The sequence below is a fragment of the Camelus bactrianus genome, chromosome 4, assembly GCF_048773025.1.
Source record: "Camelus bactrianus isolate YW-2024 breed Bactrian camel chromosome 4, ASM4877302v1, whole genome shotgun sequence".
Taxonomy (NCBI): Eukaryota; Metazoa; Chordata; class Mammalia; order Artiodactyla; family Camelidae; genus Camelus; species Camelus bactrianus.
The window spans coordinates 24,735,073-24,761,882 of NC_133542.1; positions in this window are offsets into that span (position 1 = coordinate 24,735,073).

Below are 26,810 nucleotides of genomic sequence, written 5' to 3' on the forward strand. Positions count from 1 at the left end.
AGATGGTAGACGGATGAGTAGAAGGTCAATTCCAGATCTTTCTGTCTCAAACAAAAATTCTTTCTGTCTCAAACAAAAATTCTTTCGTTGTAACATATGGCCTACAGCAAAAAAGAAATCTAGATATCATCAATTAAAATGAATCATTCTTTAACAAGTCTGAAAGCTTTCCCCAGCAACCAGATCTTTCTAGTTGAGCGAAAGCAACAATATATTTGTAATGTACAGTTGTAAACCTAACAATACAGTCATAGCAGATCAAAACACATCAAAAATTAAACACTTTGTTGACAGACTCAAACATTTGGTCTTTAAGATACCTATCTCAGATTAAATTTGTAAGCCAGATATTTTTATACTTTAAAGGAACAATTTTATATTCTAGAGAATTGTTTTATTACCACATCTGAAGCTATTTTTTTCCTAGTAAATTTCATAATAAATTAATTTCCTGTGCCTCTTCCTCAAGACATTTTTATATCATCAGGGAGTTTTGTAGGACCCAATAATTTTTACTTTTATAGTGGGATGAAAAAGATTTAAACTTCAAAACAAAATACTTTGGTTAAAAGCTTAGCTCTGCTGTAAAGTTAAATGATGTATAATTTGCAAGTTATTTAAGCCTTAGTTTCTTCCCCCTTCTGAAAAATTGGGTTACTGTTACCAGTTCCACTTGGTTGTTTCCTAGTCCATTAAGCCTGTGAAAGTGTTTTGAGACTTGTGGGATTTATAGGAAGGCAAGATGCTTTTCTAAATGTGTCATTTGCCAACTATGCTTCAAAAAATGTAAGGATAGGACCCTTTTTGGAATATTGTATATTCCAGGACTTTGTCCTATAGGCATGATCGTGTCACTGGAAAACTTCAGTGCTTTGACAAATTTTATTATAGTTTATCTAAACCAAAGACTAATGCCCCATGCATGCCTGGAGACTGCATTAACCTCTTCTTTTGCTGACATGTGAGGTAATATTGCTTTAACTGATCACAGAAGGAGATATGTCAGAGCACCGTGAGTCCCGAGACGGTGCCCTTTACCCCTGTTGATCCGGTGATCACAGTGCTGCCATCACACAGCCTTAGAGAGTCTGACCCTATCTCTCCTAAAGTCTTACTACAGCAAGCGTGTTTTCTTTTATCATCTAGTTCACTTCCACACCCTCGCTTTCTCTCATTTACCAATACTAAAAATAGTACAGAAAAAATGAAACCTGGATATTTATGATGCGTCTAATATCCGACAGTTCCTAAGTTGTGTTGCTACTTGTGAGTTGACACTTCTTCTCCCAACAGTGATGGGCCGGAGTCTCAGAGCCTCAAGTAAATTTCAGCCCCTGCCGTGGCCACTTGAATGCTGAAGCGTGCTGTGTATCCAAGCCTATGGATAAAAAACAACTTAGCACTTACATGTCTCTTCCAAGTGATTCTAGCTTTAGCAAGTTGGGAAAAAGGCCCTTTCCTTGTCTTGATTAAGTTATAGTTTTATCAGAGTTTGCTTATGTGTTATATTGTTATTGTAACATTTTCCATTCTTCCTGTAAAGGTATTTTTCTTTCTTTTTGTAATAAAAATATATTGAACTCAAAATGTAAACATATCACCCATTGCTTTTTTGTTACTGCTCACATATGTTCACTTATGGTAGATATCTTAATGTTCCGTTTTTGTCTTTTTTTTTTTCTTTGTTTTTTCTTAAGAACCAACCTGGTCCTTATCAAAAATCCAAATCAAGTCAATGGAATATACAGTATATATTTTCATCTGTATTTTTATAGCAATGGAATTTACTTCACTATTAATGGATAAGGTCGTGTCAGTTATTTTTAAGACAAGTCAAGCACTTTATAATTACAGAATCTGCGTTCAGTCTTTTGAAAAAATCTTTATCAGTCCCATAGCCCAACAATTTAATTAATTACTTTCTTTGACCCACGTGGAATTGTAGCCCAAGGATGTTAAGTGACATGTTCTTGATAAAACAGTAAGTCAAGAAAAATTCCAGAACTAAAATTGTGTCTTCTAGCTCTCATCCAAGTTTTGTGTTCCAGTTCCCCACCCTATTTCAGAGCTGTGTGGTGCGTTATGTGAACATATTATAGCAGATGATGATGATGATACAATCACTATTTATGTACGGGAATGAATCCCCACATCAGTAGAATCTCTTTGAGGAGGGACTGTTTGTAGAATTGTGGTGAGTGTACGGACAGTGGAGACAGACTGCCTACATTCAAGTCCCAGTTGTGCCTTTGGTAGCTATATGACTTGAATAAGTTATTCCTCAACCTCTCTGTGACTTAGTTTCCTACAACTTAAAATGAAATAATAATAGCACTGATGCAGGAGGGTTGTTTTTTTTTAACCTTTTTTTTATTGAGTTACAGTCATTTTACAATGTTGTGTCAAATTCCAGTGTGGAGCACAATTTTTCAGTTATACATGAACATACCTATATTCATCATCACATTTTTTTTTTCACTGTGAGCTACCACAAGATCTTGTATATATTTCCCTGTGCTACACAGTATAATCCTGTTTATCTATTCTACATATGCCTGTCAGTAAGGAGTTTTTTATAAAGATTAAATTAAGTTAATGTTAGTGCCTGGCAAATAGTATTAGGAAGACCTCTATTAAAATGGTGTCTGGCAAATACAAAGCTACTGTTATTATTATGGACAACTAATTTCACATATACAGCCGCAAAACTTAAGCTTCAATTGAATGTTCCAGATAGAAAATAAAATTAAAGATAAGATTTGTCTTTCAAAATTTTCTATGAGGCAAAAATTTAGTGGCATGATGCAATTCTGAAGGAGAACTAACCTTAGCCATAGTTTATATTTATTAACTGACAATGTGCTAAGAGTTGATATTTGAACATGATGCACAGTCTTTCACTGATCATTATTTTTCTTTTCCTCTTTTATCGCTCTTGTCTGAAACCTGCAGATAAAAGTATGCTTAGTGCTGTTTAATAAGATTTAATTGAAGTAAGTTTTGAATGTCAGAAATAAAGATAATTAGAAAGCAGAACTTTAGCTTCTTCAGCTTAAAAAACATGAGAAATCACATGAAATTGCACCTTCTGGAATGTTGTCCAATGGGCAGTTTTGCCTTCCCGAAGAACACATGAAGTGCATTTCCAGGGAGAAAGTACATTTGCTTTTACTGCTGGAATGTTGAGTTTATGAGTCAAAGGAAGTCACTCGGCAAAAGCAAATAGCGGCATAATGATGATTACAGACAGCCGTATGCTTCTGTACCTCTGCCTTGATGCAGCTCAGCACCTCTCACAGACCATCTTTCCAGTCCCCTTAATAGTTCTGCTAAAGACAGAAGCAGATAAGGATGAAAACCTCCAATGTTGCATGGGCAAAAAAAAAAAAAAAAAAAACCACTGACACACACCGATTATTAAATTATTTTAGGCTACATTTCAAATCAATGCCAAACCTTAAACGAAATTCTGACATTCTAAGTCTCAGTTTTCTTTCCTTCCCTGAACCCTAGGAAAACCCTTTCCGTTTCTAGCTTTGTCTGAAGTTCAGCATTGTTGGAGGCTGGGAGGCGTGACACAGCATGGTGGTGTCGTGTTTGATCACGTCCACATCTCCTCCTCTTTAAAACCCCCCAGAAGCAAAGGGAAGGTACACTTCATTTCTTCAGAAGGCACAGAACATCGAGCACATTTTCCCAAAATGACTTCTTTGACTGAACAGCTTCACGAAGCACGTTCATTTTATTTTAAATTCCCTGTAGCCAATAAAAGAATAGGAATCCTGCTCATGGAAGGTCACAGAGAATATTTGAGTTGAAAGGAAGTTTGAAGACCTCCTTACCCAACTTTCTGATTTTATAGGTGAGGATCAGCTAGGCGATATGACTTGCTCGAGGTCACACTTGGAGTATTTATTTTTACAGCGCACTTTCAATCACACAGAGCGTTATGACTGTATTTTCCTCAGCCTTTTCAGGGGAGTGAAGATTAGTATGCTTCTCCATGCAGCTAACATTCACTGTCATCCTATTTTTCCTCCTTCTTTGGCTTGTTTCTCTCTTCTTCTTTAATAGTCTTTTTGTCTCCTCAATTGATATCCTATAGAATATTTGAAAAGTCAGCAAAGAACTTGAAATTCCCCCAAATTACCTTTTGATTATAAGTGTCCTGGGAACCTGTCTTATCCTCTTCCTGAAGGTCTGTGGGATGATAATTGTTTATCTTTCAGGTTAAACATTTTTTGTTTTGTTTCAATTAGGAAATAAAGGGTTGTTAATCCTTCTGCGAATAGAAAATATTTTCAACTTTTGATATCTTCACTGCCCAAAACTGTCAAGCTGGTCATAAACTGAGTCTCTCACCCCTAAATGACAGGAAGACATGACATGTTACAGAAATGGAAGTAGCAAGGGTTTACTAAAGGCCATGAAAATAGTCCCTATAAACCAAGAGAAATTAAAGTAGGAAAAGTAAATCTGATGTGCTACTTTTCACATAATTTCCATTTTCTTTCGTAGTTATACAATTGTCATTCACTTCCTTCTTTTAATAATATTCAGCCACAGGGTTGCCCAGCACCCTGTGATATCCAAACGGATGATACTTTTTCTTCTAAAACTGAGTTTTTTATTTCTCTTGTTTGTTTTGCATTATACGTGGGATGATGATAGCTCTTTAGCTCTGCTCAGTCTGTTCTCTGTTCAATAACTGGTGCCTGGGAAGCCTTGACACCATAGCTGTGGAGCACATGGCACAGATTTTGGTAGAGAAGTTCTTCTTATGTCTCCCCTAATGGACTGGAATTCTTTCCAGTGAGGACAGTTTGTATCAGGGGGGCCAATTCTCTATTCTGATGTTGAGTGTGAATTGCACTGCCTGTATCTTCCCAAGAATTCTTTAACAAAATAGTTTCCAGGATTTCAGAGGTGAACTGGAATTTACTCAGCTTCTCCTGGTGATAGCCAATGACCTGTGGCTTCCCATTGCCTTATTAGACAGCAAGTGTATTGATATTATTAAGGATACATTTTTTGCTTTGAATGATAGTGCTTATTATTCATTTATGGCTCTTTTCTGCTCCTAGGTTTCATTTCCATACTGAGTAGCTTATTTCTGATACAATATGTCTTAGAATACTTATCTTACTCTCTGTCCCCTCCAGTCAGCAAGTGACATTTTCAATGTAGAGGATTCTGGTAATTATGCCCTTCTGCTCCAGTGTCTGACTCCAGAATGAACCCCATGGATGGGTTGCACACCAGGATCTAGTGGCTTTTCACTAGAGATAAGCCTCACGGTGTATAGGGTTTGACTCAAACTTCAAAAGCAAAAAGAAAAAGAAAAAAATCTAGTATGTTTGTATATTTGCATTGAGAGCCACAATGCATGCAGTATACTTACAGTGCTTTAGTCCACTGGAGTTGATATTTTAAAAGTTGGTGAAGTGTATCTTTCCCAGAAATCTATGAGAATCTATACATCCAGTCTACCAGTATCCTTTCTATTGTTTCTGATTTCTGTCAGTCTCACATACGTTCTTTAAAACAAAAAATAATAGAAAAATGTATTTCCCATAGTTTGTAGGAATTTATCATATTACATGTATTTTTTTAGTTTATGTCCCAAAAGGAACTTAATTAAATAACAGGATACTTGCCTCAGATTAATTAGGTTATAATTGATACTGGGTTATTTAGACTCAGAATGTTACTCTAAACAATTGTGAAGGGTGTGAGTAATTACACAATATTTTGGTTCATTCCCCTTGTAAGCCAGAAATAGATGTTCCTCATCCTCTGCCTCATACAATTGTTTTTCACTTAGGAGACATACCAGACTTTTAGGGAAGTACTGCGTTTTGCTTATCCCACATACATTACTCCTTGGATAATAGACACACTCACTTACATAGCAAATACCCGTACTGATTCTTTCCTTAGTAAAAGGGAGGACATGTGACTTAGACCCAATGTTCAGAATACCCCAGACTTAGCATCGTTCTGCAGTATATAAAGGAAAAACATTCTTTTGACGCTGCTGATGTTGGGTTGGGTTTCTATAAGAGAAGACCCTGAGGCATAGATTTGAAAGAAATTAGTTTAGTTGAGAGGTGATCCAGAGAAGCACCAGTAGGGGAACGGGATGATCAGGAAAGGAAAAAGAATCAGTTGAGCAGATTACTGCTTTGGGAACTTGGAACTCAGTCCCACTGGAAACTCCTGGGCAATAGTGTAGAGCAAACCTCAGAGTTGGGGGTTGCTCCAGGGGTTGTTAATGCCTCCACACTTCCAGCTTGCCCTGGTTCCAGCAGCCGCAGAAAGCCCCCTGGGCAGAGAGATTGCAGATGCTTGGGATAAGAAGCGGCTGGCATGTGCAGAACCTACGAGTGCCAAGGGGATACAGGCAGGGCACCAAGAGCACCCAACACACTGCTGAATTAGGAAGAAGGGACTCTTGGGCAGAAGCTTCCACTTTAATGTATGTTTCCATAGCCTGTTCTTGAACTTCCCTTCTGGTAAAATAGAATCCTTGATCACGAGGATCACAGGCTCATTAACTCATGATTTTTGTCCTAGTTTAGTGGAATAATGATAAATATAAAACAAAACACCAAGTGAGCACCACTCTCTAAGATAGAAAAGTGCCCTAAATAATTGGTTCCCTACTTGAAATTTTAGAAGCCCTCTATTTCTCTTGGAAATTTTTATTATTCCTGAGACTTAAGTCAGTGTGTGTGTGTGTGTGTGTGTGTGTGTGTGTGTGTCTTGAGCTAGAATCATTGATATTCATGGGCAAATGTCATTTATTATTAGTTGCTTTCAGTCATACTGGACACATCTATTCTTCATCACGTTCCTCATTTCTAGTTCTTCCACAGGCACACTGCTTAGGAGCCAGCCAGTGTGATTCAGGAGATCCTGTGTTCAAGGCACATGGTGCACTTGCACATCCGCAAGCATTTAAAGCAGGCATTGGTTCACCATTATTTAGCCTGGACTGCTGAACCTGAGCTCCCTGTTCTCAGTGACTCGGATTTGGTTTGAGCACTTTTTCTGTTTCCCTGATCTGTACCAGTTACTGTCCTATATTTTGAGTGCTGGCAAATAAAAACAACGACCTCAGCCTACTTTTACATAAGATAAGGGGTTTATCAAGTGGTCAAATCTAGACTGAACTCTAGTCTGATGAGTCTTTATGAAATCATACCTGAAACAGATTCTTAAAATGAATCGTAGATTTTCAGTTTGCACCCTAGACATCTGTTACCAAACGTTCTGCTTTTGCTTATCCACCGGAAGAGGAAGCCCAGGTCATTTTTTTTTTTTTTCCATCTGTAGAGGTTTTCCTGATCAACTGGACCAAAAGGGAGATCGATGTAGAAAGAACAAGTGTGACTTAATAGTGCGTAGGTTTGTGTTAGCTGAACCAGTTACAAAAGAACAAACTCCTCATCACCTATCAAGTTTTAATTCACAATTTAAAAGTTAAAAAATTGATAGTTATAAATAACAATATTCCATAAGAAGGGGGAAAATGCCCTTGGAAACTGGCAGCTGGAAATTCTCAATTAGGTTATTGTATTTCTAAGGGAACATAAAAATGTTTTCAGAGTATGAACAAAACTCAGAGCAAGTCACTCTGGAACAAGTCAGGGACAAGTTTACCAAACAACTAAAACATACAACAGTCATAGCAGCTAGGCAGCTCCCTTCTTCCGGCTGACTTCGGTGATTGTTTCTCTACCCTCGACAACTGTGCTTCTACTTTAATTTTCTGGCCTGTTAGATTAAAAAAAATTACCAAGATGACCCTGGACTGAATTTTCTTCACTTCTTGATGGCACCCAGTCTTAAATTCACACCCCCTTACCTGTTCCTGCCTTAAAATCCCCCAGGACAGGACGAACAGTGGCAGATAGCCCCTCAGCTCCCTCGTGCTGAGACGCTCGTGGTTCTCCCGGTGCGGGCGCTCACTCACTGCAGAAAACTAAATAGCTCTCTGTGTGACAGCAGGTTTCTAGTGTTCTTTAGCTAGTTGACTTAAAAACACTGGAAATAATGGCAAAAATGGACCATCTAAATTGTCTATGCCAAGGATGGCTTAGAGTGTAACCTGAAGTTATAGGCCAAGGTTATGATTTGGTTCCAGGTTCCTTGTTAAAAATGAAATAGGCATGGTAGAGGGGCTTCAGCAGTGTTGATTTAAATTTTCTATACAGCGAGAAAAATCAGATGTATAGACATCCACCCAGTTTTCTCAAATTAACACTAATATCAGTGTAAGTCTTGTCATAATGGAAATATTTTCTCACCTTTGCTACAAATTTGAGCATTGATTTTTTTTTTTTTTACTTTGAATTAGGGAAAACACATGAAATCACTAGAGTAGCAAGAATAATAAAGGTTACAGAGAATTGATCTTTTCAACTTCCCCCTTCCCTGAATGCCACACCCTATTAATTTAGTTTAATTTTATACATTTCAGTCAGTTCAACTCAGCAGATGTTTATCAGTGATGACTTTGTGTCAGGTACTGTACCGAGGACCAAAGGGTATTCCACAGTGGGCAAATACCGTTTCATGGCTTCAGAGGGTTCACAGGTTAATGGGAGGGAAGAGAGGAACAAAAATAAAGGTGGATAATTTTGCACATAGATTCAATGAAATTTTAAACCCCGAGCTAGTCTGATTTTCCCAGAGCCTTGGTGCTTGGCGAAATAATTATATAATTGTAGCTTTCACATTTTTCTCTTAAATGTCATTTTCATGAAATGAATAACACAATTACACATAATGAAAGGAGATAATTATTAAACAGTGTCGGGTGTTTTATGTTTTACATGCCAAGATCCTGGATTGTTTCTAAAGAGAATAAAAAGAGAAAATCAGTGTTTTGATCATTATCCACAATCCAGGGGTATAATTATAGAAGATTGTAGAGTATTTTATTCTAAGATTCACCTGAAGATACTGTTTGCAAAACTCATATTTGAGTGTTTTTCCTAGTAGGTTTACAACATGTCTCAAAAAAAAAGAGTTTGTATTTTTGGTTTTCTTTAGAGGAAAATCAAAAAACCTATTAGCTTTCTCAACATATAAGCTTCTGTACTAGGAAACCAAATTCTAAGTGCCCCACAACAGTCTTTGGCTGGTGTCTAGGAAATGCGGTCTCCCGGGGGTGGAATTTATCTGGGTCATTCAAGAGCAGAAGCAGTGCACAGTCATGAAGATAGGGAATCATAAAGAGGGCTGGCCTCTCGTGCTAATTTCCATGAAGTGAGGAAACAAAATACACAATAAATGTACATTGTTCGTGGTGTAGAAATACATTTTAACTCCTTTTCTTGGCAGGTTTTTTTTTTGAAAATGCAGGCTATTTATTACAAGTGAGATTTTCTTTTAATCACCTTTTAATAGAATTGGCATTATCATCTAATTTGACTAGGCATAAATACTTACAGATATTTGTCAGATGTTTAGTATGAAACCTGGACCATTGCAAACATATTTCTCACACACGGAAAAGTAATTTTCATTTTCTTCCCAAATGACAGTGCAGTTATTAGACTCCATCTCTAAAATGCCTACAAGCAAATTTAATTAGTCAGTTAAATGAAACTGTCAGAAATTAAAGAAATGTTTTTGTAGTAAATTATAGCCCTAGGTATTTCTTAATTTGCTTTGTGTAACTTCAACTGGAAAGTATGTTTATAATATTCTATTTGTTCAGCATGGATGAAGGTCACTACACATTAACTTTCATCTTCAAATCGCCTGGCCATTTCACAGCTGTTTGAATTTTAATAAGAGGGAACCAGATTGGAGGATTCAGAGAGCAAAAAAGAAAAAAAATAATAACACTTGGCATTTATGAGGTTTATAATAATTCTGCTCTTGGAAACTCTGGAACGAGCCTGATGTTTTTGTTTCAAGTCATAAGTTATGGAAATTAATTCTACAGACAAAATTAATAGGTGTAAAATTATGGTAATTATAGTCATGGTAACCAGATATCTTTATGCATTAAAAGCTAGTTCTTGTACTGTGGGTCAGGAGTGGTATCACAAAATCGTAGCCCTTGATTAAATAAAGCCTTTTATGTAGTATATTTAAGTGTTGTACTAAAATTATCCAGAATGCTTCTCTATTAAAGAATGATACTCTCCCTCCACCCAAAGAAAAGCCAGAAATAAATGAAAAGTTAGAAGTCTAGTAGGCAACTACACATACAATTATAAAAACCTATTCATCATTTTAAAATTATTTTTAATATATACAGAGTTAGGAGCTTGAAAATCTTCCATCATTTTCTTTGAAGTTGTATTTTAAGATAAACAAATATAGAATTCACTTGAATATTTTTTCAGGCAGGTACTTTGCTTTGACATCAAATCTCTTTGTGCCTTTTATCATCCTCTTTTAAGTAAGATCCCTAATTAGAGAATTTGAGACTGAAGAAGAAACTGTGAGAAAACAATATATGTATGAAAGTGCACGAAGTAAATTAATTATTCCCAAAGAGAAAACAACATTTGATATGGAAGTAAGCACGTAAACATCTGAGTTTCAGTAGTGGTAACAGATGTTATTAGGCAGAGGATGTACAGCGTAAACAAGACATTCGAGTGGAAAATAAAATGTAATCAATGGTCTTTTTTTCTTACTATTTTTATGTAAAGTAGGCTGAAGTTAACACTGCACGTTTTTAGTACAGTAGTGAGTGACCTCCTTGATGAAATTTTTTCTTCCTAAAATGTTTATGGACTTGATTATGATTTCTAGGGTACAGCAAGGTAACTCAAATAGCCAAATATGCCATTTAACTTTTTTGTGTGAATGACCTTAGGGCCTAGTAAAGAGATAAATTAAGTATCCCTCCCCCAGTTTCTTGTTTTACCTACAAAACAACCCTGAGCACTTAAAGCTCAGTATTAGAAAGTCTAAAGTTTAGAAAGAAAAAGAAATATCTACAGATTTGGACTTTTAAGACCTGAGTTCAAGAATGGAACTCCTTTTTTCCTAGTCGTGACATCAACCCCATACCTATCACTTGGCTTCTTTGATTTTTAGTTTTCCTGTTTATGAAATGTATGTGCTAATATGTTATAGACTATTGTGAAGACCAGTTCAAATGAGCAGTGAATGTGCAGCTGCTTTGTAAAATTTGAGAACTTTATAGGAAATCTTCTGAGACTAATTTTTTTTAATGATTTTCAGAGGTTATTTGAATATCCTGATATGATTGTCTAGTAGAAGTCATGTAGTAAGGCTACACCTTAGAAGATATGAGAAATAATCACTTTTGAAAGGCTATTATTATTTCAGTATTAATCTTAGGGATTAACAAATAAGAATTCTAGAATTGGGGAAGATGATGGTAAGATAATGGCAAGATGATGACAGGTAGACCTCATTGCCTTATGCTGTGGACTTTGATGGATCTAATTTGGCTTTAGTGCAGTCCAGAGTTGGACTGAGCACATGGTTTCTGTCACATGGTGAAATGCCCAGAACCTAGGCAGAGAAACATTTCTGTATAGACCATATTGATAACAGTAATTATTATAATATTTAATATCTGTTAAACACTACCTGCTGGAAGCTATTCTAAGTTTATTATATATATTGAATTTAATCCTCATAATAGGTGGTGGACACAATTGTTAGCTCCAGCTTACAGATGGAGAAACTGAGTCACAGAGCGATTAAGAAATTGTTGAAGGCTTCATACCAAATGAATTATAGGGCTGAGACATAAATCTAGGCATTTTCAATTCAGTTTTATTTCTATCTATCCTAAGTGTCTCATTTTGTAAAGCAGATTATCTGATTATATGTTCCTCTTTGTAGCAGATGTATTTCTTTTGTTTGCTAGTTTGTTTTGTTTTGTTTTGTTTTGGATTCTCCAAGATTTGTGAAGTCTTATTTAAATGTCTCAGTCTTTCCCTGTCAAAGAACAATCCTACATTTAATTTCATCAAAGCGCAATAAAGAAGAAGGAGCATCCTCCCAAAACTGGTCTAATGTTAGGGTCGTTTATATCATAAGACATCATTAAAGTGAAAAATCATGGAAATAAATCCATAACTAACAAATTGTTAGTGGTTTAATAGATGTTGTATATGGCAAGTGTGAGTCAGAAATAGTCTATCACAGGAAAAGAACTGGAGTTGCAAGTTGTAAACATCCACCCAATATGAATATCCTTTCATTACCAAATTTGGAGAATCAATTATTCGATTCTATTGAGTAATAGTTGTGTGGGGAAAACTGTATATTTACATGCAAAAACATAAAACTGCGCTTCTATCATACACTATACAAAAGAAATTAACTCAAAATGGATTAAAGACTTAAAAAAAAAAAAAAAAGACCTGAAATGGTAAAACTCCCTAAAGAAAATACAAGGAAAACTTCTTGACTTTGGTTTTGTCAATGATTTCTTGAATTTCACACCAACAGCGCAGGCAACAAAACCAAAAATAAAGTTGAGTTACATAAAACTAAAAAGCTCCTGCATGGAAAAGGAAACAATCAACAGAGTGAAAAAGCAACCTATAGAGTGGGAAAAAGATTTGCAAATAGTCTATCTAAAAAGGGGTTAATATCCCAAATATTCAAAAAGGAGTTCCTACAGCTTAATATATATAAATAAATTACCAGATTTTAAAATGGGCAAAAGAACTGAATGGACATTTCTCCAAAGAAGACATACAAAATGACCACTACAGATATGAAAAGATGATCAAATTGACTAATCATCAGGAAAAAGATCAAAACCACAATGAAACATCACCTCCCACATGTTAGGATGGTTAATATCAAAAACTCAAAAGATAGTAAGTGTTGGTTAGGATGTGAAGAAATTGGAATCCTTATCCAGGTACAGCCGTTAGAGAAAACAGCATGGAGTTTCCTCAAAAAATTAAAAATAGAACTACCGTAGGATCTAGCAATTCCACTTCTGGGTATATGTTTAAGATGTCAAAGAGACATTGGCACCCCCACGTACATTGTATCAAGATTGATTGATTGATTGATTGATTGGTTGATTGATTGACTAAGTTACAGTCAGTTTACAATGTTGTGTCAATTTCCAGTGTAGAGCACAATTTTTCAGTTATACATGAACATACATATATTCATTGTCACATTTTTTTTCACTGTGAGCTACCACAAGATCTTGTATATATTTCCCTGTGCTACACCGTACGATCTCGTTTATCTATTCTACATATACCTGTCAGTATCTACAAATTTCGAGCTCCTAGTCTGTCCCTGGTAACTACAAGTTTGTATTCTATGTCTATGAGTCTATTTCTGTTTTGTATTTATGTTCATCTTTCTTCCTTCCTCCCTTCCTTCCTTCCTTCCTTCCTTCCTTCCTTCCTTCCTTTTTTTAGATGCCACATATGAGCTACCTCATATGGTATTTTTCTTTCTCTTTCCAGCTTCACTTAGAATGACATTCTCCAGGGACATCCACGTTGCTGCAAATGGCATTATGTTGTCAGTTTTTATGACTGAATAGTATTCCATTTTATAAATATACCACTTCTTTATCCAGTCATCTTTCGAGGTACATTTAGGCTGTTTCCATGTGTTGGCTGTTGTAAATAGTGCTGATATGAACATTGGGATGCAGATGTCTTTTTAAAGTAGTGTTCCTTTTGGTTATATGCCCAGGAGTGGGATTGCTGGGTCATATGGTAAGTCTATTCCTAGTCTTTTGAGGAATCTCCATACTGTTTTCCACAGTGCATGCACCAAACTGCATCCCCACGAGCAGTGTAGGAGAGGTCCTTTTTCTCCACAGCCTCTCCAGCATTTGTCATTTGTGGACTTTTGAATGATGGCCATTCTGACTGGTGCGAGGTGATGCCTCATTGTAGTTTTGATTTGCATTTCTCTGATAATTAGTGTGTATCAGGATTTATTATATCCAAGATATGCAAACAACCCAAATGTACATTGACGGATAAATGGATTTTTTAAAATGTGGTATGTATATACAATGGAATATTATTCAGCCTTAAAAATAAGTTCTACAATTTGCTACAACATGAATGAGCCTAGAGGGTATTATGCCAAGTGAAGTAAGTCAATCACAGAAGGGCACATACTGCATAATTCCACTTATATGAGACTTCTAAGATAATCAAACTCATAGAAGCAGAGAACAGAATCGTGATGGCCAAGGACTTGGGTGAGGGAAAAATGTGGAGTTGTTCCTCAAAGGGTATAAAATTTCAGTTATGTAAGATGAATATGTCTGGAGATCTGCCATACAACAGGGTGTCTGTAGTTAACAATAAGATATTATTCAATCTAATATGTTAAGGAAATAGATATCATGAACACACACACAAGAATATAGGGGAAACTTTTGAAGATGATAAATCTGTTTGATTGTGGTGATGGTATCATGAGTATATGCCTATGTCCAAACTTACAAGGTATGCATTAAATATGTGCAGTTTTTTGTTTATCAATTATACCTCAATAAAATTGATTTAAAAAATAAAGTGGTAGTATACACGTTATATTCTCCTAAGAGAAAATACTGTTGAGGCTACTCATTGTATGCAATATTGCGGGCTGGAGTCTTTCATTATCTACCACAACCTTCTGGACTTCTGAAATAGGTCCTGCCAAATTAAGTTAGATGTGGAGCATCCTTGAAAACATATTTATATGAAATGCTTAAGGAACTTAGCAGAATTCCTGGCTTATAGGATGTGCTTAAGAAATGTCAGTGATTGCTGTTTTTATCAGTGGCAACAACAGCAAATATTAGGTGCTGGCTTCTCTCCAGAAACTGTACTGCGTGGAAATGAAAGAGTGAAACACAGAGACATGACCTCATGTAGCTTATTGTCTAGAGCTGTGTTGTCCGCTATGTAGCCCATAGCCCACAGTGCTATTTAAATTTAAAATAATTAAAATTAAATAAAATTTAAAATTAAGTTATCCAATCAAACTAGTCATGTTTTAAGTACTTAATAGCTTAGTAGTAGTGGCTAGTATATTGGACAGCACAGATTTAAAAAGATTCCCATCATCCCCAAATAATTCTACTGGACAAGGCTGCTCTAGCTATTTCCATCCCTTTAGTTTCCTGGATGCAGCACTCTAAGATCAAGATTCATCGTGGTACTAGGCGTGAGGTACCATTCTCATATTATAAAGCTTTTAAGGGAATATTTGTGCTAAGATGAATTTCTCTAGGTGCCCACTGGTAGTGATCAAAATACCCTGTAAAGTCCATAAAATGCTTTTCCCACAGTTTTGGTATGATTCAAAGAATTCTTGTCTGCTAGTTGATGATGCACTGAACAAGCAAAAATAGCGATATTTTTCTTTGTACAGCCATCATGGTTGAAAGAAAATAAACTGTAACACAGTATACAATGGAATCAAGAGTCCCGAAGAACAGGGATGCAGACAGATTATTCGTAAATCTCCTACGCAGGACCAACTGTGAGCCAGGTGCCGAGAGGCAGTGTTATAAAGATGGATATAGCACCTCAGTCTCCCTTTGTGGAGACATCTGTTGCCACTGTCAGTCCAGATATTGGCACATACCACAGACCCTGCCAAACCAAGTCCTTCTTCCAGTGGCTGCAGTGAAACATTCAAGGATGGGCATGAAGACAATGAAATTTAATGCCTGGACTTTCGTTGGAATTGTTGGGAACTAGAAGGTGGGGGTGAGGACGATGCAGAATTAGAGTTGTCACAGGCCACCAGGAGGAGAAGGAGCCTGAGAATAAAGGAGAGAAATGACAGTGAGTCATAGTTAGCCCCAGGGTCAGGTAGTGTAGTGCCTCAAACCAGCAGTACTCTGTGCCTTTTACAAGCAATTTTTTTTTCTTAAATGAGTATTAGTCACATTTTGTCACCTGAAACCAAAACATCTTGATTAAAAACTAATCTAAATTTTGAAGCTGGATATTACCTTAGAGTTCATCTAAACTTGCTTTTTAGTTTTTTCTTTTAAGGAACACTTGTTGGATGATAAGATGAAGACACACACATTAGGGTCTTGGAAGTGTTAATCAAAGCAAACAAGCGTAAGCACAAATTTCTTTGATGTTTAATGATTTACTTTAATAGAGCGTGCACATTTTGTATTTCACTCCATAATGTGGCTGTTGGGTATATTTGTTCCTTTGATAATTAATATGCATAATTTTACAGAGCCTTAATATTCAGATAGAAATGGAAATAACATTATATTGGAAGAAAAGATTTAATTTTTCCAATTTTCCCATTAATCTAATTGTCACCGAAGTAATGTATGGTTTCAGATGTTTTTAAATGGCTTTGTATTTTTATAATGGCTTTTTTGTTGTTGCTGTTAATTCTTTCTTTTGCCTGACTAATTGCTTTGGGATACCACTCTTAGTTTTGCCTCATCCATGTTACAGACATCAGTCTACTATGGCATATATTACTCGGTGTGTTGTCTTTCAACACACCGAGTAATATATGCCATAGTGTATTTTCAGTAATAAGTCATGGAAACTTAGAGGAGGTGCATCTTCAGACAAGACAGCATTAGTAACATTTCTTCATGCATTTTTTTGTTACATAGATTGGTAGGTCAGGTGGGCTGCTAGGAAGATAATGTAATATTTTGGGCCTACAAAATCTTTATGAAAACATTTTGATTGTTCTTTCCTTCTCTTATGTTGTATGTTGGTAACTACTGTTTGAGGCCCATATATGGTGAAACCATACATTAAACAAAAATCTCTTTTCTATCTAAATAGTTTTCATTTTAAATATATTAGAAACTCAGTGTGTCATTAACTTCTACAATAAGGAGAAATTTGCTGGTAGTCATGATACTATTTCACATTATTAGTCATTATTAAGATTGATGCTCAAGGAACAGGCATTATTCTTCTTCTTCTGTTTTGGATAATCTCTGTCTCACCCCAAATTCAACAATCATATGTTCTCTGACACATATTTAAAAGTTGGCATGTAACGTCTTAAATGGTAGTCATGCTTCTTATGGGTCAGAAGCCCAGCGGTTGTACCAGTTACCAATGGAAAGGTGTTAACACAGGTAAATGAAATATGCATCAATCAGAAGATTTCATGCATGAAAACCAAGATAAAAAGACTCAGAGAGGCTAACAGTATAAATGTCCATCTAGATATAAATCTAAATATAAATATATGTGTGTGTATATCCATATATAAAACAAGAAGGCTACATCTATAGACGTGAGGTATTGCTACTCTTTTAATGATGCCATGCTAATTGTAAAAGGTAGGTTTAGGCATTTATCCATAACATTTGAATATTACGGACTCAATGACAAGAAATGCCCAGTTATGAATGTGTATATATGCAAATTAGGTATCTTAGCCCTATTACTAGTAAATATATACTTATCTATGTTACTACTCTTACTCTGATTCGTGTCAAACCACGTGCTAATTATGTACTTGGCTTTCCTTGTCACAGTGCATGCAGGAAGGGAATGTGCTGGTTCTGGGAATGCAAATATTCCGATTCACATAATAGTTCTGTTGCTCATATAAATCTATGCATGTTCATTATGCTTTTGGTTATCAGTGTTGGATGCTTCATAGTTGACCCTGGAAGGAATAATTGAAATGTTTTTACCCAATCAAGTTCGTGAGCATGAAAAAATGAGGCTAGCATTTAGAGTACAATTAATTTATCAAAATCAATCCTTTTTGACTGTGTTGGGAAAATTTTTGCTGGTGGTTACATAGCCTTGCGGATTGCTGCCCACCAAATACCTATATTTAAAACAAAACAAAAAACACCTGGACTCAGGAGAGTAAGACAATTTGTCATCACTGGCCAAAAAATTGTTTTAATAAATACACAAATTTATGATGTCTATGAGAACAGTACCCTATTAGATGTGGCATCAATGTACAGAGTAACTATATAATAATCCAAGCTTTCTTTTCAAAATAGATTAAAAAATAGTTTAAAGAACTGTTTGTAGTGGTCATGTGAATATCTCATACCTGCACTGTTTGCTGGACTGTAAGTTCTCATATGTAAGGAACCTAACACTGATCTGTTGTATCCTTGCAGCAATTAGCAGAGTGCTTGCACACAGAATTACTTAATACATAAATGGTAAATTCATTAAAGAGGCACATTAAAAGTGAAAAGCACTATGGATATGTGAATTCAAGCAGAAAACCTAACTTCAAAGGTGACTATTTCTTTTGCATACTTTGATCCACACTAAAGAACATCTAAAATGAATGACCCTGTTTTTAGCTTACTACTATCCCTTTTAAGCTACAAGATAGGTTTGTTTCAGTGAAGATCCTTCTCTGTTTCTTTCATGTTATACCTCCAACACTTTCTTGTTTTCTAGGTCTATACTCTTTCCTCCTTTCCCATGACTTCAAACTGGTACTGATGGAGGAATTTTACTAATTAATTCCCTTTAGACTCAGCAATAAACTGGACAACTTCTTTTGCTTTTGAAAGGTAGACATTTGTTTTGCATTTTTCCGCTCTCGTACTTAAGGTGATCCTATGTTTGCTAAGATACAGCTGAAGAATGCCTTTCAAAAATTGTTCTGGGGTACTAGTTGTAAGACAGATCGTAGCCAATTACATCTTTTGTGTTTATTAATGGTTTTCTTTCCCAAGTTTTTTTCTTTTGAAATATCTGTGAAAATCTTTTTTTCTTAGCACCTGTGTTTTAAAAGTTTTCTTTATGCTTTCTTGATAGTCATCTGAACTCTCTGAAACATATTAGCATTTGTTTAATCTGTTTTGAAAAGAAAGCTTGGATTGTGATATTTTAATGATGGCACTTAGTAATGCTTTAGCTTTTACCAAAGGCTGTATTCAGTGTCCTTGCTCTGACATTTCTTCATGTTTCACAGATGATACAAAATAATGCATTATTTCTATGTTCTAGTTGTACAAGAGCAAGATTTTACTGCATCATTCAGGGGTGGTGTTCAACCTTATTCAGGGGCTGACGACCTGCTCTGGGTACCTGTGATACCTCATCAGTGTAGTCCCAACCCACCCACATAAGTACTGCCCTGATTTACAGTTCCGTTTTATTTTTGGCCTCATGTGGTATCCCTTTCTCTCTTGTAAGGTTTCTCTTTGTCAAGAAAAGTTTTAATTTAATTTTTGTCTGTTTGAAATTCAAGCTTAATTAAATTTTATGAATTAATACCTCATCTACATTATATTTGCATTATAGTTTCATGTATTGAAATTGCTTTGATGAGAGTATTATGTCATAAGTTAGATGCAAGTTATGCAAGTAAAGAAAGAGGAATTTGAAACTTTAGAATATTAAAATTCAATGTAAGATTAGCCATCCAGGAGAAGAGGGGAAACTAACAGTCTAACAGGAAGCATACAAAACCCTGGCCTTGGCTTTTGTTCAGCACATCTTGACATCAAAGAGTCTTCGTAGTAAAAGATAAAAATGGAATTTGTCTGAAGTAATGAAAATGATCAAAGTTGGATGGATACCAGTGTCTTATTTCCAAATGATTAGTCTAGCCTAAATAATTCTTACCTGTAGAAAATACTCTTGAGGCAAAGGAGAAAAGGAATAAAATACATATAAATAATTCTCTAAATATTTTCTTTCTGCGTTTATAGGGAGAATCTTGTCCTCTTTCTAGGGACTTGGCATGAATTTTGAATATTGCTATATATGGCTGTTGAAATAGTAGCACCAAGAAACCTGGTTAAGCTCATGACTGTTTGCAGATACTCCTTTCAGAACTACACAGTTTTTGCCAAACTCGATCACAAGTCTATGATACTAGTGAAAACAAAAATTGAAGTACAATAAAAAACTTTTTAAGCACTTATATATAGCCCCAACAATCGTTTCCTTGCTTTAGCTCCTATTATGAAGACCTCTTATTACACCACAACAACCACTTTGGATTGCACAGCCCATAATTCCCAAGGTCTAATAACATAAAATGTATAGATTTTTCTTCAAGACTTTATGCATGGACAGACTTTTAAACCTTTATTCATGCTGTCAGATTTGCATGGATGGAATGCCCTATAAATCTTTCCATCCCCACATGGTAAAATTGTAGTCATTCTTCAAGACATCTGTTAAAATGAATTAATTAAGATGTGAAGACTGATCCATACTTTCCAAGCTTGAATATATTACACAATCTTGAATTTAATTTATCTGTGTGTGTATATATTTTAATATAAATATGTGATGACTTATATTGAAAATCATTTAGTCAGCTTGGGGTACTTTCACAGGTTGAATTCAAAATAAGGAAAGCTCCTGCCAATAGCTATGTTAAAAACACATAATTTGGATAGGGGGTAGGTTCAAGTTGGTGGAGTCAGAAGACCTTGAGTTCACCACCTCCCATAAATGAATGAAGTCTACAATGACATATAGAGCAACTCTCATTGACAATAACCCAAAACCTAGCAGAATAGCTCTTCAACAACCAAGGCTATAAAGAAAGAACCATAAGGAATCTGGTAGAAGGGGAAGAGAAACGATCTAGATAGGACACATTACTCAGAAGAGGAGGGGAATATCACAGGCTTGGGGATCTCCCCTAAGGAGCAAAGGGCATAAGCCCCATTTAAAAATCAATAGGATTTACCAGAAAGCTGGAAGAAACCATGACTACTCTTGAAGAGCACATGCACAGACTTGCTTGCTCCCAGTCCCAGCACAAAGGCAGCAGATTGAAAACTGCCTGGTACTCTAGCCAGCTTGCCAGGACCACTGCAGTGTGCATCCCACCCATACTGGGTTCCTGCTCCAGCACTGCTGCTAGCTAAGGTAAATACCACCATTGCCAGTGCACAGCATGCACTGGGGAAGGAACACAGCCAACCTAGACCTGGCTTTGCCTCTAGCCAGGGTGGAAACCTCCATTGCCTTCACGGGTGTAAGTGGGCACCAGGGAGGAGCTGAACTAGCTTAGGCCCAGCTCTGTCTCTGACCAGGGCAAAGACCCAGAGCCAGCTCAGAAGTGTGGCTCCAACTCCTCGGGCCCCCACTATACCCCCAACCAAGTAGGAGAGTGCCATCACACTGGAGGGAAGCCCAGCTTCCCCAGGATTCCTGCTCCAGCCCCTCGGGCCCCAGCCCTACACCCTGATAGGGCAGTGACTGACCTTAAGCCTAGGAGAAAAACTGGCTTAAGCCAGCTTCAGCTCTAGCCCCTCCAACTCAAAACCTACCTTCAATTAAGCAGCATCTATCAGCACACCCCAGGAGAAGACACAGCTCTTGCTCATGTTAGATCCAGCTCTCCATCTAAGCAAGTGGACAAAAGCAGAAGTTATAGAGACACTCTCACACAAGGATACGCCTTCAAGACCAGGATGGGTAACTGTTTTGCCTAATTTCATGTAGACAAACAGAGAAAAAACAAAATGACAAGACACAGAAATATGATTCAAACAAAAGAACAAGATAAAACTCCAGACAAAACCCCTAATGAAATGGAGCTAAATAATGTACCTGGTAAAGAATACAAAGCAACAGTAATAAAAATGCTAACTGAACATGGGGGAAAATATAGAGAAAAACAGTGAGAACTTTGACAAAGTACTAGAAGATATAAAAAAGAAACATCAAAGGTGAATAAAATGATAACTGAAATGAAGAATACACTAGAAGAAATTAACAACAGATTAGGTGCTACAGAAGAATGTATAAGTGACCAGGAAAATAGAATAGTAGAAATCACCCAATCAGAATGGAAAAAAAAAAAAAAAAAGAATAAGGAAAAGAAACACAAATTTTAAAAAATGAAGATAGTTTAAGGGAGTTCTGAGACATCAAGTGTACTAACATTCGTCTTACAGGGGCCCCAGAAGGAAAAGAGAAAGAGAAAGGTGTAGAAAATGTATTTGATGAAATTAAAGTTGAAAACTTCCCAAACCTGAAGAAGGAAGCAGATATCCAGGTACTGCAAGCACAGTGAGTTCAAAACTAGTTGAGCCTGAAGAGACCCACACCAAGACATATAATTAAAATGGCAAAATTTAAAGACAGAGTTCTAAAGGCATCAAGTCTTAAACAAAGAGTCACAAGGGAGCCCCCATACGTCTATCAGCTGATTTTTTAGCAGAAACTTTGTAGGCCAGAAGGGAGTAGCATGATATACTTAAAGTGCTAAAAGGGAAAATATACAACCTATGGTACTCCTTCCACCAAGATTATCATTCAAAATTGAAGAAGAGAGAGAATTTCCTAGATAAGTAAAATATGAAAGAGTTTATCACCACTAAACCAATCTTAAAAGAAATGTTAAACGGTCTTCTTTAAGTGAAAAAGAAAATGCTGTAACAAGAAATAAGAAAATACAGGAATAGAAAAATCTCAGTGGTAAAAGTGAATATATAGTAAAGGCAACGGATCAAGCACTTTAATAAGTTGGCAGGAAACATTAAAGATAAATATTGTACAATCAATTATTAACCAAAATAAATAGTCCAATTATTAACTACAATAAACAGTTAAGGGATAGACATGGAGAAGAGAATACAATGTCAAAAATACAAAGTGTGGCATTGGGGGGAATAAATATTTGGAGCTTTTAGGATGTATTTGAACTTAAAAGACTACTAATTTAAAACAAGTAGTTATAGTTACAGTTCTCCATGTATAAACTTCATAGTAATCACAAATCAAATGTACAATGAATACACAAAAATTAAAGAGAAAGGAACCCAGACGTAACAATAAAGAAAATCATCAAGCCACAAGGGAAGAGACTGAAAGAAGATCAGAACAGAAAAGAGCTACATAAAAAAACAGAAAACCAGTAATGAAATGGCAGCAAGTACATACCTATCAATAATCATTTTAAATGTCAAAAGGACGAATACTCCAGTCAAAGTCATAGGGTAGCTGGTTGTATTAAAAAAAAACAGGGCACATTTATATGCTGCTTCCAAGAGACTCACTTCAGAGCTGAAGACTGGAAGTGAGGAGGTGGAAAAAGACATTTGATGCAAATAGAAATGACAAGAAAGTGAGGGTAGCGATACTCACATCAGAAAAAGTGGGCTTTAAAACAAAGGCTACTAAAAGACAAAGAAGGACATTATATAATGATAAACGGATCAATCCAGGAAGAGGATATGACATTTGTAAACATATATGCACCTAATAATAGGAGCACCTAAATATATAAAGCAAGTATTAACAGACATAGAGATTGACAGTAAAATAATAATAGAGGACTTTCACATATTGCTTAAGTCAATGGATAGATCATCCAGACAGAAAATCAGGAAATCAATGCGTTAAATGACACATTAGACCAGATAGACTTAATTGACATTTCATCCAAAACCAGTAGAATACACGTTCTTTTCAAGTGCACATGAAATCTTCTCTGTGATAGATCACATGTGAGGCCAAAAACAAATCTCAATAAATTTAAGACATCTGATGTTATATGAAGCATCTTTTCCGACTACTATAGTATGAAACTAGAAACCAGTTACAAGTAGAAAAATGGAAAAAACACAAATCTGTGGAGACTGAAAAACTTGCTACTGAAATAGCAATGGGTCAATGAAGAAATCAAAGAGGAAATCAGAAGATACTTTGAGACAAAAGAAAACCATAACTTTTCAAAATCCATGGGACGTTCTAAGCAGTTCTAAGAGAGACGTTTATAGCGATATAGGCCTACCTCATACAACAAAGAAAATCTCAAAGGAAAAATCTAACTTTCCATCTAAAGGAACTAGAGAAAAAACAATGCCCAAAGTCAGCAGAAAGAAGCAAATAACGAATATCAGAGCAGAAATAAACACCAAAAAAATAGAAAAGATTAATGAAACTGAAAGCTGGGTTATTGAAATCTATGCAAATAGAAATAGACTTACAAATGATAGCATTCCTAGAAGAGGAACCAAAGGAAGAAAACAAAACAAATATATTTCAAAATATGCAATTCAAGAAAATATTTTTTAAACTAAAATTTAAGAAAAACCCATACACACTGGAGACTCTCTATTGAAATACTTGCCATGTCCCTGAGAAATTGACCCAAGGGTGCCAAAACCAAGACATATTCTGGCAAAATCACTGAGTTACCTTTTTTTTTAAAGGATGCTGCTTCTGGGAATATAAAATGGACCTAATTTTCTCTATTCCTATTCATTAGAAAACATCAGAAAAATACAAATCGAGAGACATTCTATAAAATATCTGACTAATGTTTTTCAAACATGTTAAGGATATGAAACCAAAGAAAGTCTAGGGATCTGTTACAGATTTGAGGAGACTAAAGAGACATGATGACCAATGGCAATGTGATATCTTGCACTGCACACTAGAACAGAAAGGATATTAGTGAAAAAATTGGTAAAATCTGAATAAAGCCTATAGTTTAATAGGATTCTAGCAATGGTTATTTCTTTGTTTTCATGAAAGTGCCATGGTTATGAAAGATGTTATCAATAGGGAAAACTGGGTGAACATTATATGGGAATGCTTTGTACTGTCTTTTTAAATTTTCTATGTATCTAAAATTATTTCAAAATAAATATTTAAAAATCTGATGGTAAATTCTTACTTAATAGTTCAAGTTTGAATTCCTCCCAAGATCAGGAGATAGACAAGCACAGGCACTCTTACCACTTACATTTAACATTTTGCTGGAAGTTCTATCGAAAGCAACAAGCCAAGAAAAAGAAATAAAATGTACTCAAGTTGGATAGGAAAAAGTAAAACTCACTTTATTTGCCAGCACATCTATTTAGAAAATGTAGAGGAAGCTACCAAATACAAACAGAAACAAACAAAAGAAAATCCGAACACTGTTGGAACTTCAAAGATTTCAAAAGTGCAGATATTTTCAAGGAGTTTCAAAACTCCACAGAGCATTTTTATGTTAGGCTTTTACACAGACAGGCTTCGTCTCCTGATTGAACTATCAAGAGCTGTTTGATAAATCTTGGCGTAAGGAGAGGTAAAGGCAGACTGTCTCAGTGGTGGTTTTCATGCCTCTCTGGGCATGTTGGTCAAATCTGATTGTCTAACTAGTTACATCAGTTTAAAACTGTCAGTAAACAAGGTGATATCCCGCCAATAGTTGGTGATAATTAAATTTAAAAATATGATCCTTGAAGATATATTGGACAAAAGATGATTCCAAACATATTTCAGTGTAAGCAGACCTAAACTGTGAAGAAAGAAACCAGAGCAGTCATTGCCTCTGTGAGTATGGGTAGTCATTTACTGGGAGGAAGCACAAGGGATCCTCCGGGGTTGATGAAAATGCTGTGTATCTTGATTTGGGTGTGGTTTACCTGAGTCTTAACACGTGGTGAAAATCATTGAGTCTTACAGTTAAGATGTATGCGTTTCGTTGTGTGTAAATTATACGTCAACCAAAGGAGAAGGCAAAAAATATTTTGAACAGATGTTAAAGCGATGATTTACTTAAAGCTTTTAACAACAATACACCTAGCTTTGGACTTAGTTCTCTTGTTTCAAATATCAAATCAGTGAGAACAAAAGCAGTCCATTACTGAAGATTGCAAGACCTCCTCTAGCTAGGTGAACTTCTCAGAGTTAGAAAATACACTGTGAAAGCATACTTTAGACATGTGTCATAGGCAGAATTTCAAGTTGCTCCTCAAAATTCCCGTTTCCTGTTGTATACACTCTGTGTAAGTCCCTCCCCTTGAGTGTGGGCGGGGCTTGTGAACATGCTTACGTTACATGACAAAAATGAAAGAATTTTGCAAATTTAATAAAGGTCCCTACCAGTTCCTTTTAAGTTAGTCAAAAGGGAGAGGCTGGTCTGATGGGTCTGATCTAATTAGGTGAATAGCTCTAACAGAGAGTCAGGCTTTCCTTGAAGTCAGAGGCATGAAAAGGCAGATTCTCTTTGTTGTTGACTTTGAAGTAGCAAGTTGCTATGCATCTACAGCTACTAGGAAATTACTCCTGCCAACAACCCGAGAGAGTTTAGATGGTGATGCTTCTCTTTTCAAGCTCCTGGATTGGAATGCAATCTGGCTAACACTTTGGTTTCATACTTGCGGGACCTTGAACGGAGAACCCAGCTAAGACATGCTTAGATATCTGACCTATAGAAACTGTAAGATAATACAGACTACTATATAGCGAACAGATAAACAACAGGGTCCTACTATATAGCCTGTGGAACTGTATGCAGTATCCTGTAATAAACCATAATGAAAAAGAATATGTAAAAGAATATATATATATGTATAACTGAATAACTGCTGTACATCAGAAACTAACACAGCGTTGTAAATCAACTACATGTCAATTAAAAAAAGAAACTGTAAGTTGTTTCTAGCCGCTGAAATGGTAGTAATCTGTTACACAGCAGTGGAAAACAAATGCAACAAGCAACTTCTGACTAGTGTAAATCACTTGTACATTTGTGGGAAACATTGTCAGTTAAATTCAAAATTCAGTTTCACATTTTTAGATAATATATACACACATATTTACTTTTCTTATTTTAATTTTTTTTTGGTTACATCATTTTTCAAATACTTGAACTGATGTTATGAAGCAGTAATGGTGTGGGAAAGGTAGAGCTGAACAAAATATGTCATTTAACAGTCATATTGGGACATTTCCACAGCCTGTGCCTAGAGAGATACGTACTTTCTAGTTGACCGTCCATCTGAACAATAGCCTTGCCATGCGACAAGAATGACCTCAGAATACAGACACAAGACTTCCTGAAGTCTTCCCAAAGCTGTATGGAATATTATTTAGATAATATCAACATTTCATATATGATTTTCGTGTATC